This window comes from Pteropus medius, unplaced genomic scaffold (assembly GCF_902729225.1).
Source record: "Pteropus medius unplaced genomic scaffold, Ma_sr-lr_union100, whole genome shotgun sequence".
Classification (NCBI taxonomy): Eukaryota; Metazoa; Chordata; class Mammalia; order Chiroptera; family Pteropodidae; genus Pteropus; species Pteropus medius.
The window spans coordinates 856,660-875,658 of NW_024340851.1; the positions used below are offsets into that span (position 1 = coordinate 856,660).

The window sequence follows — 18,999 nt, forward strand, 5'->3', positions numbered from 1 at the left end:
CTTCAACTTCTTGTTCCCCTTCAGGCACTCCTATGACCTGGATGTTTTTACATTTAATTTTGTCCCATAAGCTCCTTAAATTATTACTATAGTCTTGGCTTCTTTTCTCTTGCCATTCTGATTGAGTGTCCTTGGCTTCCCCATCCTGTATATTGGTGGTTTGATCCTCTTTATCCACACTGTTGATTCCCTCTAGTATACTCTTTATCTCAGATAATATGTTCTTAATTTCTGACTGGTTCCCTTTTATAATTTCCATTTTCATCTTTATGATTTTTATCTCTTTGTTAAAGTTCTCACTGAGTTCATCTATACTTCTCCTAAGTCCACTGAGCATCTTTATTATAACCATTGTTTTGAACTCTGCATTCGTTAGATTGCTTGACTCCAGTATTCCTGGATCTTTGTTCTGTTCTCTTATATGGTTTCTGCTTCTACGTCTTCCCATTTTGACTGCCTTTCTGTGTCTGTTTCTATGTATTAAGCAAAAGCTCTTATGTTTCCTGGTCTTATTAGCGTGGCTTTGTGTAGTAGGTGTTCAATGGCACAGTCTTGAGAAGGGTTCAGCTACAGGCCAAGCTTAGCTCCGGCCTGTGCCCCTCCAGGGCCACCTGTTAAGATTCAGCAAGCAATCCGCAGATGCTGTGCTTATAGTTGCCATAAAAAAAACACATGAGAAACCGAGACCAGCTGCCACTAGTGTGAGTTTGGTGCTGCTCAGCAAGGAGCAACTGACTCGTCAAGACACACTTGGATGTGGCTTGGGTGGAGCCATGAGTTGGGGGAGGCGGAGTTTCGGGGACCCTCTGGGCAAAGCGACCTCTGTTATCTAGTTAGATGATGTCTCAGCTATGGTGATGCTGTGTCCCCACACTGGGATGGGGACAAGGTTCAACAGAGGAGCAATGGATACAGCCAGCACATCTCTCCAGGAGCGAGCCTCACCTCTAGCCCTTGCTTCGATAACTCAGTGTCCCCTTGTAAGTCCCTGGTGCTCTATGAGCAGCCAACAGGGCACTGGTGCTCAGCCAGTGAGACCATCACCGCTAAAGTCCAGTCACGGATATGGCCTCTTTAAGAGATGTCTGCGGCTGCCAGCTGTGGCTGCCGCAGTCTCTGTCCCACTCAGACACTCAGCACCAGGCAGCCTCGCATCTTCGCCCACTCCTACCTTCTACCATTGCAGGGTGATTTCTTATTTATCTCCCTAGTTATAATGCTTCTTTCTGTTCATCTAGATCTCAGGTGATTTTGCTTGCTGTTTGCTCCGTGTTTCTTTCACAACTCTGATATGGTCGCAAGAGGGATAAACAAAGCCTCTATCATCTATGCCATTTTTTCCACCTCTCCTGGGATGAATTCTCAGAGACTATGCTATTTTGTATTATCTATAACTATAGCTTGATTAAGAATTAGGTAAAAGAAGGGAGTGTTTGCCATTACCTAATAATATCTGGAATTTTATTATAATCATTATAAGAGTTCAATAAATATAGGTTGATTGTAGGGACAAATTTTGGTCCAAGAGTTTTGTTGAATTACTATGAGAAATAAAGAGAATTGCTATACTCTTTAGCCTGTTGTTATAGAAAAAACCTCTAAGCCTGAGAGTGATGGTAATGAAGGTAGGGAGCCTGGCCAGCCATGCTGAGCCACACTTCAACTAACAGCAAGGAATACAGGAAATCCAAGTGTACAGGCAAGCCATGGAGAGAGCTAAAATGGTGTTTCCCTCACCTCTTCCAAGGCCAGCTTCACGACAAGTTTGGTACTGGAGAAGGGAAACCACAAAGCATATGTGAGTTCTAGACTAAAACTCTACCCCTGTTATACAATGATGATATCCATGACCTTCCAATAGTAGGTTATGTGTTTAGAGTTGTTTCTTTAGTTGAGAATAACTTATACCATTCCCCTCTTCTGATTTGTGATTCATCCTTTGAAGATCGTTGACTGGAATTAAAATGTAAATGGTAGGAGAAGACACCATATAGTTGAATTAAATCTTGGTATCTTAGCATCACAATTCAACAATCAAAATTATCTACGTTCAAAGGTAGAAGGAACATTTCAGTAACCTGTTAGAGTATGCCTAGAAGAAAGTATAGGAAATGAGGATATCCTTGGCCAAGTGTTTTTTAAGCTTAGGCCCAGATGCCTTGATGGGTACATGATAATATAGATAAGGACATCCTGGAAAAATTATCAGAAAGAATGAACAAACTTGAGAGAAGTTTACATAATAAAGCGGGTTGCTTCTTGTGGACTTGTGCACCACATACTCATCTTCTACGGGCAAAATATTATCTGCCTCAAATGCATAAATCTCATGTAGTTCAGAGTGGCCCAGAAACTTAAATTATATTTTGCATCAGAGCTATATAACATTTCCCTTTTTCTGAAGATTGAGAATGTAGACATCAGGTAATGTTACTTAGTAACTTTTAATCTCTGCAGTGCTTTAGGATCCAAACAAGGCTCTAACTGGCGGAAGGGGTGGGTAGGCTGTTGAAAACCTGCAGCAGAGTTTTTATTTTATTTGTTGAATATTCTCCCGGCTGCCTGATGTTTGACTGTATTCTGAGATCTCTACCAAGTTTAGAAGCCCTTCCACTACTTGACAGTTAGAGCTTCCCCACCCAACACAGTGATTTTTCAGATATCTCAGAGCTAATTAACAATCAAATCTGCTAAAGGTTTGCTATTGTTTTTTAACAATTCAAAACAAGAAACAATTTAAGTGTTTCTGGAAAATTGACATTTCTTGTAAATGGTGCCAAGAGAGCTGGAATGCTGCCATTGTCCCTTTAACCTTAATCAAGATTATATAACATGTAAATCCAGGATGTCTTGCAAATATAATTACAGCTTTCTTGACTGTGCCATTTTATTCTCTCGTTTGTTCTGTCTCAGATTGTTCTTTATCTCCACTGTTGACCTACTATGGATATTCTCTTAAAGTTCAATATCCAGCTTTCTCTTCTGCCTCAAGGACCTATCAACTTTCACGATATCAGCTATCCTTTTATGTAGTTATCAAATCATTGTTTTTCAGTCCTCACTACTCAAGGTCTTTATTACCATATTTTTAAACTCTTTCATTTTTTTGAGTGAATGCCATACAAGCTCTTTCCTATAGGTTTAAGTGTTAGATCAAATATTTTGATATGGATCCCAATTTACTCAACTCAACTATTTAGCAATGTTACCCTTCTAGGATACACTTGAGACTTGAGAAAGGATTAGTCCAGCAGATGTCTTAATAATATGCTGACCTGCCTGTCTCTCCACCTTGACATCTCCATTATTCTATGCTTTGCTTCTGGCCTAGTCCCCAAATCTCGATAACTATGGATAAAACTTTGGGAAATGGTGGGAAGACAAATGTAACATATTGAATCATATGCACCTCAGTGATAGAAAAGACTTTTAGGTGCCTTTAACTATTATATGCAGAGCACTGCACCAGGTACTGGTCATCTGGAAGCTCATAGTCCAGAATTGGAAGCAGACATCTGAGTAGACAATTGCAGCAGTATAGTGAGTATCATGTCATGGTGCTTGTAGAAACCACAATGGTGCTGATCCCTGCTGACATTTTATTGCTCTTTTGGGATTCATAATAAAAGCCTCCAATCTTATTTATTAACTTGAAAAGATTAGTTGTCATGATTTAAAATTTTGAGTAATATTTCTTTATTTTGTATTATTTCTAATTAAAAGCTTTATTGAGGAAACGAAGAATCTAAACAAGATTTTATAAGGAGGGTGTAAAAAAAAACAACCCCACATTGCCAAGCCCTTTGAAAGCATCTATTTAAATGAAAAGGGATGGCTTGTTAATTATTATATTTCATTAAGTCAGGCCATTTTAGGATCTCTTCTTGCTAACAATATTAGCTACATACTATTTGCTATGTGTACTTAAAATTAAAACAACTTAAAATTTTCAATATAGGTTTATATTTCAGGCTGCTCTTTCTGCATTTAATTCGAATTAATGAGGTTTTACTACATCATAAATAAAATGTTAGAAATTAATTGACCTCATGCCTCTTTCAATGCTCTATCCCTTGAATATATAGTTTTCATAAATTCCCAGCTGCATAGATCTTAAGCTATTCCATGGAGGAGTTAATTCTCTTGGATTTTTTCCCAACCAACTATGAAACTACTGGATCAAAGATATAGCAAGTACAATGTGGAGAGGATTGGCTGAAATCAAACAACAAATTTTATTGTTCATTTTTTTTAATGCCTAAGATTTAAATTTTTTAAATGCTGGACATAGATCTGCTTCCTGGTAACTTTGTTACTGAGTCTCTAGAAAGAACAAATTGCTGGCTGGACTTGATGATTGGCCAGATGGTGAAGAAATAGAAATAGAATAATTCATATATTGTTTCAAAACCATGAAACTGAATGATTGAAAAATGTAGTGTTATTGACATAAATGGGAAAGTTGGGGTAGGAAATGGTTTGGAAAGGCGAAGGCTGCTCTTTTACATGTCTAACTCAAGTTGAACTCAATTTAATAACATGAAAATTGAACTCTGAAAGCTTGTTTATTCAGTCAACATCATTATGCATTTTCCTTCATGATTTCAACATTTACTAACTGTTCAGTATTGATAAAAATCTCTTAGTGTCTGAAAGGTCAGTTTTCTATATAGTGGCAGAGTAATAAATGCACTTCTTAATACACAAGTTGTCTGGTAGGATCAAATGAGATAATGTATGTGAAAGTACTTTATAAATTTTAGAGTAAAATACATAATATTATTGCTATTATCTCAGTGGAAATGTTCAGCAGGCATTTTAAAATAAAGAACTGCAATTCAGGTGAGAACACATGATTGAAGATAGAGATTTAAGTAATGCATATTAAGGAGGTAATTGCAATTATTTTAATAGGTTACATGGGGTGTAGACTAAACAAGAAAGAACAGAGAGAAACTGTGGTACATATATACAATGGAATATTACTCAGCCTTAAGAAAAGATAAAATACAGCCATTTGTGGCAACATGGATGGAACTCAAGATAATCATGCTAAGCGAAATAAGCCAGACAGAAAAAGTTGAAAATCACATGATATCACTTATATGTGGGATATAAACCTAAAAGCAACAAAGGAACAGGACAAACAAACAGAGACTCATGGACATAGACAATAGACTAGTGGTTACCAGAGAGTATGGAGTGGGGCAGGAGGGAGGTAGATGGATGGGAGTAAGGGGTCAAATATAGGGGTAAGGGGAGGATGAAGTGGGTAGGGATCCAAATATACCACGGTAACTGAAGGGAAACTGGACTTTGGGTGGTAGTAGCAGCACAATAGAATATGCAGATGTTAAGTATAACGTACACCCTACAATTATATAATTGTATTAACAGAATGTCACTAATAAACTTAATTAAAACAAAACAAAACAAACAAACAAATAAAATAAAATACCGCCAAGAAGAGTAAAAAAAAAAAAAAAGAACAGAGAGTGAAAAAACTAAATTGTGAGAAAGGCTATATTTAATACATTCAAGTAAGATAGTTAGCTAACAAAAGATTTTTAGAGAAAACCAAGTTGATGTAATGTATAAATTAAAGGAGAAAACATTTTAAGAAGGGGCTCTTAGCATCATGTGCCTAGAGTTCAAATAGAAAACTGAGAAGAAGTTGATGGAAGCGATCATTAGGAGCATATTGGTGGGGATTGTTGGCAAAAACAGCTTCAGTGGATTTGGAAGTAAACAACGGATACTCTGCAGGAAGCCAGACTAATGGGCATTCATGAGAGAAAAAGAATGGGAATATTACTTCTTGGAAGACTTTGAGGAAAAGTTTGTTTTGCTTGATATGAGTATTACTAACTAAAAGGAATATTCTGACCTGGTTAGTTAGTAAACTTATTACCAGGAAGTAAAAATTCTCACTTTTCTCTGATTATCCTTTTCTGGGCTTCAGAGATTTGGTATTTAGGGAGACTGTTCGGTTTCTGTGTCACTGTAGTTTGGAGCTCTGTTTACAATAATATTATAATGAGCGAGATAAAAAAAGAGACCATTAATAGTTCATTTACATTCAAATAATGATAATGTACATTGAGTTAAGTAAAGGGCACAGCTAATGTCATGTAAAAGACATCTGAGAATTCTCATTAGGATAGTTTGACCTCAGTCAATTTATCTCCATTTTATTCAACTATCAACACAAACATACTTTTCTAATACATATGATATAATTTATTAATAAAACAATATATTTTTAATTTTAGAAAGTTTAAAGTTTTGCCTGAGGCAATCTGTCTTGTGTGGAATAAGTTAAGACTTGATCCTCTTAATCTTTTTTCAAGTGCATGAAACACATGACTAAATTGATTCTCAAAAGTTAAATATATGCTAGCCCTCACATGAGTAGGCAGGGGCAGAAAGAATGTTAAAAACAGGGAAAATGTTGAGAAGGAGTGCTACTTCTGAGGTAAAAAATAAGAGTTTAGTAATTTGTACAGTTGATTCAAATAAGTCAAAGATGTCAAATAATAAAATTTGAGTAATAATTTAATCTGCACGAAAATTGATAGTTATTTTAAAGTGAGGGTGAAGGATGAATGAGATTAATCATTTAACTGAAACACTATGTTATCTTGTCAATAAAAGTTGGAAGACTGAAAACTGATCTTTCTTTTTCTACCTTCCTTTGCCTCTTAATAAATAAGCCGTGATGTGATTCTCTTTCTGAAGAAACAAATTAAATACTTTTATATTCCAGGTTATAATGTCTTTATGAATAGTCTTAACTCAATTAACTGAAAACATTAAAAGAGTTAAATGAATGAGTTTGAATTGCATCTAATACCTGATATTGTTATAAATGAATTTACTCACTTGATGTGAATCTTCATGATCTAGTCTTGTCTCCACCTCCAGATTTTCCTTTATGCTGTTCTCTCCAATCTTAGTTAAAACTTGTTCTGTGTTTAAGCACAAGCATAAAACCTGCCTCTTCACTAAGATTTTTCCCGAATATTTCAGGCTACATGGATCTTTTCTTCTCTGAACTCCTATAATTTCAGAGGCCGTACTGTAGAGTGCAGAGCTGTTACATACTCAGTCTCTAGAGCCATAAAATCTAGGTTTGATCTCAGCTCTACCACCAACTAGCTCTGTAACTTTGGCAATTTATTTAACTTCACTGAATATTGTAATGACTTCTTCATCTATAAAATGAGGGTAATTAAAGTATCTGCCTACAGTTATTAATGAGGATAAAATTAATCAACAAAAGTAAACTACCTAGGATAGTGTCTGGCGCAGAATAAGTGCTCAATACATGTTAGATGTTGTTGGCATAGCATTTGTCTCATCTCTAATTGTAAGCCTTTTCACTTCAACTAGATTGCAAGTTCCTTAAAGGCAGACCACTCAAATTCAGCTCTAGTCTCTAACTTGTATCTTTAATTCAGCAAAACAAAAACCCTAAAATAATAGGTCCCACTCTCCATAGAAGGAAGTTTAGCTCCCATTTTTTTTTTGCTACTTGAGCACTCTTATCCCTATATACATCTCCATTCCTTTCCCAAGCAGCTTATTGAAGAATGCCTTCTAATCACAGTACCCTCATTTGTATAATCATTTCCAGTGATGTTCTATGGCTCTTTATGAACTGGTACATCTGGCTCAGCTGGCCCACCTCAAGGGTTATGAGATCTAACAAAAAACAAAAAATTAAAACCAAAGAGTTAAATTTGAATTACAGATAAATAGAAATAATTTTTAGTATAATTTCATAGTAAAATTTATCTGAAATTCAGATTTAACTAGGCACTCTTTATTTTGTCTGCTAATCCTATGGCTACTACTTAACCTGATGCTGTATTTGGTAAAGGTTTCTTGGCTAAAGAACAGGGGTTTGTGATGCAAAGTAAGAGGGTATACTTAGGTCTGTGGAACCCCCCTATACTGGGATCTTTTGCTCTATCCGAAAGGTAAATAATTCCAAGGGGGTAAGCTATGGTTCAGTCCTAAGTAAGATCAATAAGAGCTGTTCAGCTGTGTCCCATATACCTAGGCCTCTCCTCTTCAGATAGCAATCCCCTATATATCCTCATTATAGAAGATTTGGGAAATACAGATATTATAAATATGTAAAGGAGAAAATAAAAGCCACCTAGAAAGAAAAAACATATTAACTTTAAAGAATAATTTTATAATATTTAGAATAGGTGACATATTTACATAGTTGCAATACACACACACACACACACACACAAATGTATACAATGAAAACTCTCCTTCTACCTTTGTCCTCCATTTGTTCAGTTCCCACTATCCTTTTTACTAGTAAAAGTATCACTTTTACTAGTTTTCTTGTTATATTTCAGAATTCCTTAGTGCAAACACAGACAAATAATAAAGTAACTTTTTTTGTCAGTTTTCAAAAGGCAACATACTGTACACACTGTTCTTTACTCTGCTTTTTAAAATTTAATATTTTATTACAGTTTACTGTATTAGTACATAGAATTCTTTTTCATCCTTATTTACAGCTGTAGGGTATTTCATTGTTTGGATTGACCATAATTTATTTAAGCAATCTACTATTGTTGCGCACTTGGGTTAGGTCAAATCCTTTGATATTCTCTATGCTTTCTTGACCTCTTCCCATCATTGAAGCATCTTCATTTCATTCCTTTACAATTTTACTTTCAACTAGGAAACAAATGGTTTTGGGCTCTTACTTTCTGAAATAAATCTTAGGGCATATCCTATATTGTTCCCTATTTATAGGTAGAGGATCCCACAGCCTATTCAACAGAGAAAGGCATGCCCACTGGTAGCTGGGGAGATAGATAACTGACATGGTAAATGATCTTTTAGCAACACTCTTGACCCTTGGCAGAAAAATAATTAACAATGCTTAATTTTACAAAGTGCAATTATTCTTATCTCTGTTTTCCAAATAAGAAAACTTCCCTAAAGTGGCCTGGTTGTATCAGAGAATCTAGGTCTCCTTTTAATCCAATGTTACTTTTCTACCTGTGCCTGAATATGCCTTCTGATATCATTAGAGAGTCATTCCTGGTGAGGATGTGAAACATTTTTGGTCTTCCCCCTATTATATAACTTGTGAAAGAGAACACATCCTAATTTATGATCAACTAATTATTAGTAAGAGTTAATTGACAACCCAATGAACATGAATCAATGAATATGGGATGTGTACCACAAGAAAAGTAGATGTATATGCACTTGTTTGTGTGTGTGAGAGAAAGAGAGAGAGGAGAGAGAGAGAGAGAGAAAGAAAGAAAGAAAGAAAGAAAGAAAGGAAGGAAGAAGAAGGAAGGAAGGAAGGAAGGAAGGAAGGAAGGAAGGAAGGAAGGAAGGAAGGGAAGAAGGAAGGAAGGAAAGAAGGAAAGAAAGAAAGAAAGAAAAGAAAGAAAGAAAGAAAAAAGAAAAGAAAAAAAAGAAAAGAAAGAAAGTACATGTATGCTGTCGAGGGAAAATGTTAGTAACATCACAGAAGTAACCAGAGGATTTAAATTGTATGAGAGGGGTGGTGAGCAAAGACGCATATCTCTTGTCCTCATAGTTATGTTGGATGCTGATATTGCAATGCTGCCTGTGTTTCTGTGTATGACATTGAAATGGAACCTGTTCCAATGTAGAATTCTTTTGGGGATACCCTTTTAGCTCCTGGGCCTCAGCAGCCCTTTCTGACTTGTGTGTCTGTCCAACGGCCTCAATAGCCTGATAGTTTTGATATTCTTGTTACACCATCAGCTCTCAAGCATAACTTGACTTTAAATGGAGAGATGAAGATCCTTGGAGTAGGAAGGGGAAAATCTATCCTTTCTGCCTTTACCATAAAGTCCTCCCTTGTCGCTCTATTCTACCTCCTCTTCAGTCTTCTAGTGATCTCAATCTCCTACCCTCACTTCTTCAAGCAGGTCTTAGGTAAGTTCCTGACCCTTCGGTGAGAGTGACCTTTTGGTAGCTGACACCTTTTGCAACTGATTATTAGTTTCTGGGCCTCCTCTCTGGTAAATGGTGATAATACAGATGTCTGCATTCTGAGGTTCTGTATCTCGGAGAGAGAATACAGGCCTCAGTCAACTGGGAAGAAAAGATGTATATAGCGGGCATAAGGACCCATCCTGAAATAAAAACAGCTTCTTTTTCCTTAAGTTCAGTTCTGTTGTAAAGCCTGATAAGAAAGACACGGTCAGTCTCCTGCACATACTGCATCAAAGCCTGTCAGCATGAATGTGAGAGACCTGACCTGGAGGTTTAATATAAGCTCAATTAGGCTGGGGTCAGCTCTGGGTCTTGCAGAGCCTCTTAAATTCGGGAAGGAAGAGGAAGAAGGGTGGTAAAAACAACAATCACCCTTTGGTTATTATGACTAGTCTCTTCCTCCTTGGCTGAGACTTTTGCTTTGATAAAGAAAAAACAAACTACAACATCTTTAATATATTCTAAATGAAGTTTCAATCAAGTGCAAGCTGTGGGTTTTTTAAATTCTCTCTTCCCTCCCTCTCTTTCTCTTTCCTTTTCTTTCTTCCTTCCTTCCTTCCCTCCTTTAACGAACTGAAAACTATCATTTTGTGATGATTAAATGGAACTCTTTCTTTAAATAATGATGCCAATTACCTTCAGAGTTGTCAGGATGTTTATATGAGTCTTATATTGTTTAAAAGAGAACTTCCTGGACCCTATTAAAGAATTCAGATATGATTTCAGACACATATTTAAAATAAACTTCCTTAAACTTCTTAATATAAATGTAAACTCCGATGGTGCACCAATATGGCTTACATAGAATTCATTCAACTTTAGTTTATGTGGTACAAACCATGCAAAAGGCCTGCAACCATACAACTTAAATGTCATTTGTTGAATAACCCTTCCAAGAGATGCAATGGTAGGTGGAGACACTCACTTCTTTATGGAGGCAACTGAAAACTACAAAGGAATAAAATATACTTAGGCCTGAGGTTCTTTGTTGTGAATAATCAAGAATTAGTCACACTTTATATCAACTAGGCATTAAGTTGAATATGAACACACACAAAAGAAAACTATAGAGATATCAGTTTAGTGGGAATCCTTACTAGCAAAGGAATGAGATATACAGACCAAAGTATAGAAACATCCATCTCATTGCATTCTTAAGTCTGAGACCACAGACTCCCTAGGCAGCCTGCAAAACTATGGCTTAGATTTTGAGCACAGATTGTTAAGCACAGAACGATTAGCAACTTGAAGCTTTTCCTGAACAATTTCTGTCATTATAACAAACACAAGGGCAGACCCCTGGATGGAGTGTAAAACTATTTGTTCTTAAAGTAATAATTATTTGGATCCAGGATTTATCTATTACATATATTAACTAAGGTGACAAGGAAGGAATCAGCTGTATTAGTCAGTTGCAACCCTGAACTTGTGAACTTTACTTTAAAAAATGCCTAATAAGAGTGACATTCAGCAAGATGTCAGACTAGGAAACTCCAGGCTCTTGTTCTTCAATAAAAACATCAAATAAATAACTGGAGATTGATTAAGTAACTATAGAAGCACTGGAAACTAGTAAAAGATCTACAGGAATGAAGCAAATACTCATTCAGGAAAAAGCCCTATTGGAAATGGTAGGAAATTTTGTGGCAATTTTATTCATCCTTGTTCCATCACATTCCCAAATCTCTCAACCTGATGTAGTACAGTTTTGGGAAAGCATTAGCCAGATTTTTAATCCCCTTCCATGAGTTGAAGAGATCATAACAGACTGAATTTGCAACTTTTTAACCAGTCTGTGGGCTGCCTGGGGGATTGGTCTCTGTCAACTAATTCAGAAATTCAAAAATATCTTGGAACAAATACTAATAAAAACACAATGTGCCAAAACTTAGAGGATGCAGCAAAGCAGTGCTAAAAGGTAAATTTGTAATTGTAAATATTTACGTTAAAAAGGAGAAATATCTCAAGCCAACAACTTAACTTTATATTTTATGGGACTAGGAAAAGAAAAACAAGCAACCAAAGCTAGAAGAAAGTAGGAAATTATAATGATTAAAGTGAAGATGAACAAAATATAGAATAGAAAATCAATGGAGAAAATTAATGACAGATCAATAAAATTGATAAAAATTTAGCTAGATTGACAAAAGAGAGGGAAAACAAATAACTAAATTCATAAATGAACTAGAGACATTACTATTGACTTTATAGAAATAAAAAGGATTATGAAAGTTCTACAAACAATTATATGTCAGCATATTGGATGACTTAGATAAAAAGAACAAAATCCTAGAAACATTTAACCTACCAAGATTGGATCATGAAGAAATAGAAAATCTGAACAGATCTATAACTAGCAAGGAGATTGAATCTTTAATTAAAAACTTCTCAACAAAGAAAAGTCCAGGACCAGATTGCTTAACTGGTAAATCTACCAAACATTAAAAAAATAACTAATATCAATCCTCCTTAAGCTCTTTCAAAAACTGAAGAGAGGGGAAAACTTCCAAACTTATTTTATAAGGCCAGCATTACCTTGATAACAAATCCAGACAAAAACCTTACAAGAAAGCACTAATGTACTTTACGAATACTGATGCAAGAATCCTCAACAAAATAGTAGCAAACCTAATTTAACAGCATATTAAAGAGATTAAGTACTGTGACCAAGTGGGATTTATTCCTGGAATCCAAGGATAGTTTAACATATAAAAATCAGTCAATGTAATCCATCCCATTAACAAAACGGAGGGGGCAAAAAAAAACATGATTATCTCCATTGTAGCAAAAAAAAAAAATGACAATACAATACTCTTTCATGATAAAAACACTGAATAAACTAGAAATAGAAGGAAACTACTACAACCCAATGAAGACCACATACCAATAACTCATAGCTAACATGATATTTAAAGGTAAAAGACTGAAAGCTTTTCCCGTAAGATCAGGAACAAGAGATTCACCACAATTCAACTTGAAGTCTTAGTCAGATAAATTAGGCAGATAAAAGAAAGTATATCAATGGAATATAATAAAGTCCAGAAATAAACCCTCACATATATATTCAAATTATTTTTACAAGGGTGCTAAGACCACGAAATGGGGAAAGGACACTCTCTTCAATGAATAGTGTTGGGAAAACTGGATATCCACATGCAAAAGAATGAAGGTAGACTCTTACCTTATACAATATACAAAATTTAACTTAAAATAGATCAAACACTTAAATGTAAGACCTAAAACTATAAAACTCTTAGTTGAAATATAGGCTAAAAGCTTGATAATGGATTTAGCAGTACATTTTTTGGCTATGAACCCGAAAGCACAGGCAACAAAAGAAAAAATGTATTAATAGAACTACATCAAAATGAAAACATTTTTTTTTTTTTGCATTGAAGGATGTTATAAACAGATTGGAAAAGCAATCCAGGAAATAGGAGAAAATATTTGCAAATCATATATCTGATAAGGGGTTAATATCTAGGTTATATAAGGAATTTATACAATTCAAGAACAAAACAACCAACCTGGTTAAAAAATAGGCAAAGGATTTGAATAGAAATTTCTCAAAAGAAGATACAGAAATGGCCAATAAACACATGAAAATATGCTCAACATCACTAATCATTAGGGAAATGCAAATAAAAATCACAATGAGATACCCTTTCAAATGGTTACTATTTTTAAAAATAACAGAAAATAACAAGTGTAAGCAAGGATGTAGTGAAACTGGAATGCTTATGCACTATTAATGGGAATGTAAAATGGTGCAACCACTATGGAAAACAGTATAGCAGTTCTTAAAACATTTAAAAAATATATCCAGTCCTGGATATATACCCAAAATAATTGAAAAGAGGATCTCGAAGAGATATTTGTACACTAATGTTCATAGTAGCATTATTAACAATAGCCAAAAGGTGGAAACAACCTAAATGTCCATGTGGTTTAATGGATAAACAAAATGTGGTATATACATACAATGGAATATTATTCTACCTTAGAAAAGAAAGAAATTTAGATAAATGCTAAGATAGAGATGAACCTTGAAGTCTTTATGCTAAGTGAGATAAGCTGGTCAAAAAAAGACAACTCTTGTATGATTCCATTTAAGAGTTATACAGAGTAGTCAAATTTATTGAGACAAATTTATAGCAAAATAATATTTGCCAGGGGCTGTGGTGAGGGGAGAATGGGGAGTTTTTGTTCAATTGTTATGAATTTTCAGTTTGGGAAGATGAAAAAAGTTATGGAAATGGATAGTAGTGGTGTTGAACAACAGTGTCAATGTATTTAATGCCACTGAATTGTACGCTTAAAAATGGCTAAAATGGTAAATTTTATGTCATGCATATTTTACCACAACAAAAAATTATTAAAAATAAAACAGAACAAAAGTGCCTAATAGATATTTATTAAGAGAAAATAAAAAAAATGTGTGGAAGAGAAATAAGATTATTAATATTTTGAAAAACAATGTACAGTATTAACTAGATAGTAGATAAGGTTAAAAAAGAGTTTAAAAATATATAAATTGTTACTATTGAGTGGGACTGAGATATTTGCTTCTAGATAGTTGTATTCATTATTAGGAAAACCATAGTAATATTAGTAGATTACACATTATTAATTTTTTAAAGTATTAACTTATGAGTACAAGAAAAATCTCCTTCATAACCAACCCTCCAGACAACCAAAATGCAAAAAAAAATCTTTAATGATTATTCAACTTCAAAAGTGAGGCCCAGCACAAGGAAACGGAACACTTCTATGGAAATTAAATGTTATAATAAATGTAAAGCAACTAGTTTAATCCTTAACTCTTAATAAGTGGTAGTTTAATTATCTCTTTTATTATTTCTGTAAGGATATAAATGGATTGAAGGATCTAATAAACCAGGGTGATTTGAACATACTGATATGATCAGAAAAAGAAAATCAGAGCCATCGATTTGGCAAGGGAAAAGGAGGTGACTAAGAAGTAATTTATAGTTTCTGCAGTATTAGATTTTGAAAGCTGCTCAATATTTTTTGTCATTGACTTTGATGAGGACATAGAGAGGATAGTTTGTTCAAATGTGCAGCTGATATGAAGCTAGAGGATGCACTGAATTTTATGTATACAACAAACTCTGGATCCAAAAAGATCTCTGTAGGCCAGAGTTGTGGATGGAATTTAACAATATAAAATTAAAATAAGGATAAAGTAAAATCCTGAGCTAGAGTTTCAAAATTCGACCCCCAAGTTTATTATATACCCCTGAACATGCCATAATGTTTGGAACCCATGAGGCAATCAATATATAGTCTGAACAAATAAATATTTAATAAAATATGGGATGACTTAATAGCAGTTTGTGTAACAAAGTGTCTGAGATTTAGCTGACTGTAGCTGAATATAAATTTATATTGTTACATGGTTGCCAAAAATGCAAAAATAGAGGGATGAAAGAAAGAAAATGGAAAGTGAATTATTTTACATTAACAAATGTATTGTGTCCAAATTAAGGAATATGCTCATTCTTGATTCTACTCAGATCAGACTATACCTGGAGTACAATATTTAAGTTAGGGCACCACACTCCAGGAGGAACTTTGACAAACTAGGGTATATTTAGTGTGGCGTAACCAGTGTGGTAAAAGATAAATGTCACCCAAATAAATTTAATTAAAAAACTAAAACCTATAAAAAAGTATATGATTTTTGTTTTTAAGTACTTTAAAAGACTATGCGTTCTGGTAGTTCATTAAACTTCTTTAACATGATTATTCTGATTTCTTTGACTTTTCATAGATCTCCATTTCTTTAGGATCAGTTATTACAAATTTATTAGTTTCCTTTTGTGGTTTCATTTGTACCTGGTTTTTCATGATCCTTAATTCCTTACATCAGTATCTACACATTTGAGAAACCAGATTCCTCTTCCAGGCTTTATAGGTTTGCAGATCTTCACAGAGACTGCTCTACACGTCAGCTTAGTTTGGATTTCTGAGCATGTCTGCTGGCAATGAATGGGTGGTGCCTGCTTGTATAGTCTATTTCAGGGCACCATGACTGTTCCAGATCTGAGCTTGATGGGGGAGTATGGGGGAGTGGGAGGAACTGTGCCATTGGCTGAAAACAGTTGGATGACTTCTGGCATGGTTCCATATTCAAGTGAGGCCATAGCATGAGCTCTGCAATTGCTTGAATTTTCTGGTATGGCTTATTAGATGGTCAGGACTGGGTACTATTTTCAGTGGTAAATGTGGCTATGAATTATGTTTTCTGTCCTGGCAGGGCAGCAGGATGGGACCCAGGGCCTGTATGGCTCATTGTTCGGGGACTTAAATCAGGGAAGAGTGTGCATTAAATTCCCTAATCAGGTGGAGTTACTGATTTTACTCTGCATATGGGGAAAGCCACGGGCTGTGTTCTCTGTTCAAGTGCCACTGTAAGCAGGGCTGCTGGATGGTCTACACTGCTTACCATGTACTCCGGTTAGGTTTTCTGGTGAGTCAGGTTGAAGTCTGTATCTGGCAATCACCAGTGCTATAAATTAATTTCTCAGCCCGGGGGCAGCAGGAGAAGCTGCTTTAATTTTATTTGTGATTTACTTTTTAAAAATAATTAATTTTTATGGTGACATTGGTTAACGAAATCCAGTAAGCTTCAGTTGTACATTTTAACAGTAAGGCATATATATATTTACATTGTGTGTTCACCTCCCACAGTTAGATAACTTTCTGTCACCACATATTTGACTCCTTTTATCCCATCTACCCCCTACCCGCTTCTACCCTACCTTCTGGTAACAACTAGCCTATAGTCCATGCCCATGAGTCTCTATTTGTTTGTCCTGTTCATTTGTTGCTTTTAGGTTTATATACCACATATAAGTGAAATCATGTGATTTTCAACTTTTTCTGTCTGGCTTATTTCGCTTAGCATGATTATCTTGAGTTCCATCCATGTTGTCACAAATGGCAGTATTTCATCTCTTTTTATGGCTGAGTAATATTCCATTGTATATGTGTACCACAACTTCTTTAGCTGATCATCTATCGTAGAACACTTTGGTTGCTTCCATGCCCTGGCCACTGTGAATAATGCTGCTATGAACGTCAGTGTGCAAATATCATTTAGGATATTTATTTTCAAGTCTTTGGGGTAAACACCCAGTAGAGGGATTGCTGGAGCATATGGTAGATCAATTCTTAGTTTTTTGAGAAACCTCCATACTGTTTTCCATAGTGGCTGTACTAATTTACAGTCCCACCAGCAGTGTATAAGGGTTTCTTATTCTATGCATCTTCTCCAACATTTGTTATTACTTGTCCTATTGATTATAGCTATTTTAACAGATGTGAGATGGTATCTTATTGTGGTTTTGATTTGCATTTCTCTAGTAGCTAGCGATGTTGACCATCTTTTCATATATTTGTTGGCCATTTGTATGTCCTCTAGGGAGAAGTGTCTGTTCAGGTCCTCTGCCCATATTTTGATTGGATCATTTGTTTTTTTGTTGTTATTGAATTGTATAAGTTCTTAGTATATTTTGGATATTAGGCCCTTATCAGAGGCTTTGTTTGCAAATGTATTTTCCCATTAAGATAGTTGTCTCTTTACCTTGTTGAAGGTTTCTTTTGGTGAGCAGAAGCTTTTTAGTTTGATGTCATCCCATTCATTTATTTTTGCCTTTACTTTCCTTGCTTTTGAGGTCAAATTCATAAAATCCTCTTTAAGTCCAAGGTCCTTGAGTTTTGTTCATATGTTTTCTTCTATGCATTTTATTGATTCGTCTTATATTTAGGTCCTTAATCCATTTCAATTTAATTTTGGTGTGCGGTGATAGACAACAGTCTAGTTTCATTCTTTTGCATGTGGCTTTCCAATTTTTCCAATACCACTTATTGAAGAGGCTTTCCTTTCTCTACTATAAGTTTTTGTTTTTTTGTTGAAAACTATCTGCCCATATAAATAGGGGTTTATTTCTGGTCTCTCGATTCTGTTCCACTGGTCCATGTGTCTGTTTTTCTGCTAATGCCATGCCATTTTGATTACTATCACTTTGTAGTATATTTTGAAATTGGGGTAGTGATGCCTCTAGACTCATTCTTTTTTCTCAGGATGGCCTTGACAATTCAGGGTCTTTCATGCGTCCATACAAATCTGATGATTTTTTGTTCTATTTCTTTAAAAAATGCTGATGGGATTTTGATGGGGATTGCATTAAATCTGTATAATGTTTTAAGTAATAAGATCATTTAAACTATATTGATTCTTCCATTTTTTTGTATCATCTTTGATTTCTTTTAATAGGGCCTTTTTTATAATTTCTTTTTTTTAAATTAAGTTTATTGGGGTACCATTGGTTAATACGATTATGTAATTTTCATGTGTACATTATAATTTGACATCTGTATATTATATTGTGTGTTTCCCACCCAAAGTCCAGATTCCTTCATTACAAATATGTAAAGGATAGTTATATATATATATATATATATATATAGTCGTTCATTTTCTTCTACACGTGACTTATCTCCATTCCCCTTTGCGAATTTGGATCTTTCAATCCCCCCCTTTTCAGTCATTGTTATCGCAATTTGTCCCTATGTATGCTGAGCATTCATTACTATCTTGTTATAACAATTCTCTTCTTATTATGTAAGCTTGTAATGCCCTGTTCTTAGTAAGGGTTGCACTCCTCTGCTTCTATTTGCCTGATAGTCACTTTACTCCTAATTATGTATTTTTTTTGGTCATTTTGTTTTAGATGAACTGACCCCTTTCAGTATTTCCTGTAGTGCAGTCCTCAAAGTGGAGAATTCCCTCAAATTTTGCATGTCTGGAAAGGTCTTAATTTCTCCTTCATATCTAAAGGAGTGCTTAGCTGGACACATTATTCTAGGCTGGTAGTTCCTTTCACTTAATAATTTAAATATTTGATTCCATTCCTTTCTGGCTTGTAAGGTTTGCAGTGAGAAGTCTGACAATAATCTAAT

The 18,999-nt window shown here is 34.9% G+C and overlaps 1 long non-coding RNA gene across 1 annotated transcript in view; it reads left to right on the plus strand.

The window, feature by feature from the left end:
- The window catches only part of LOC120591755 (uncharacterized), a 73,496-nt gene that overhangs the window by 18,309 nt on the left and 36,188 nt on the right, over positions 1 to 18,999 (plus strand). The gene's annotated exons all lie outside the window — the stretch shown is intronic.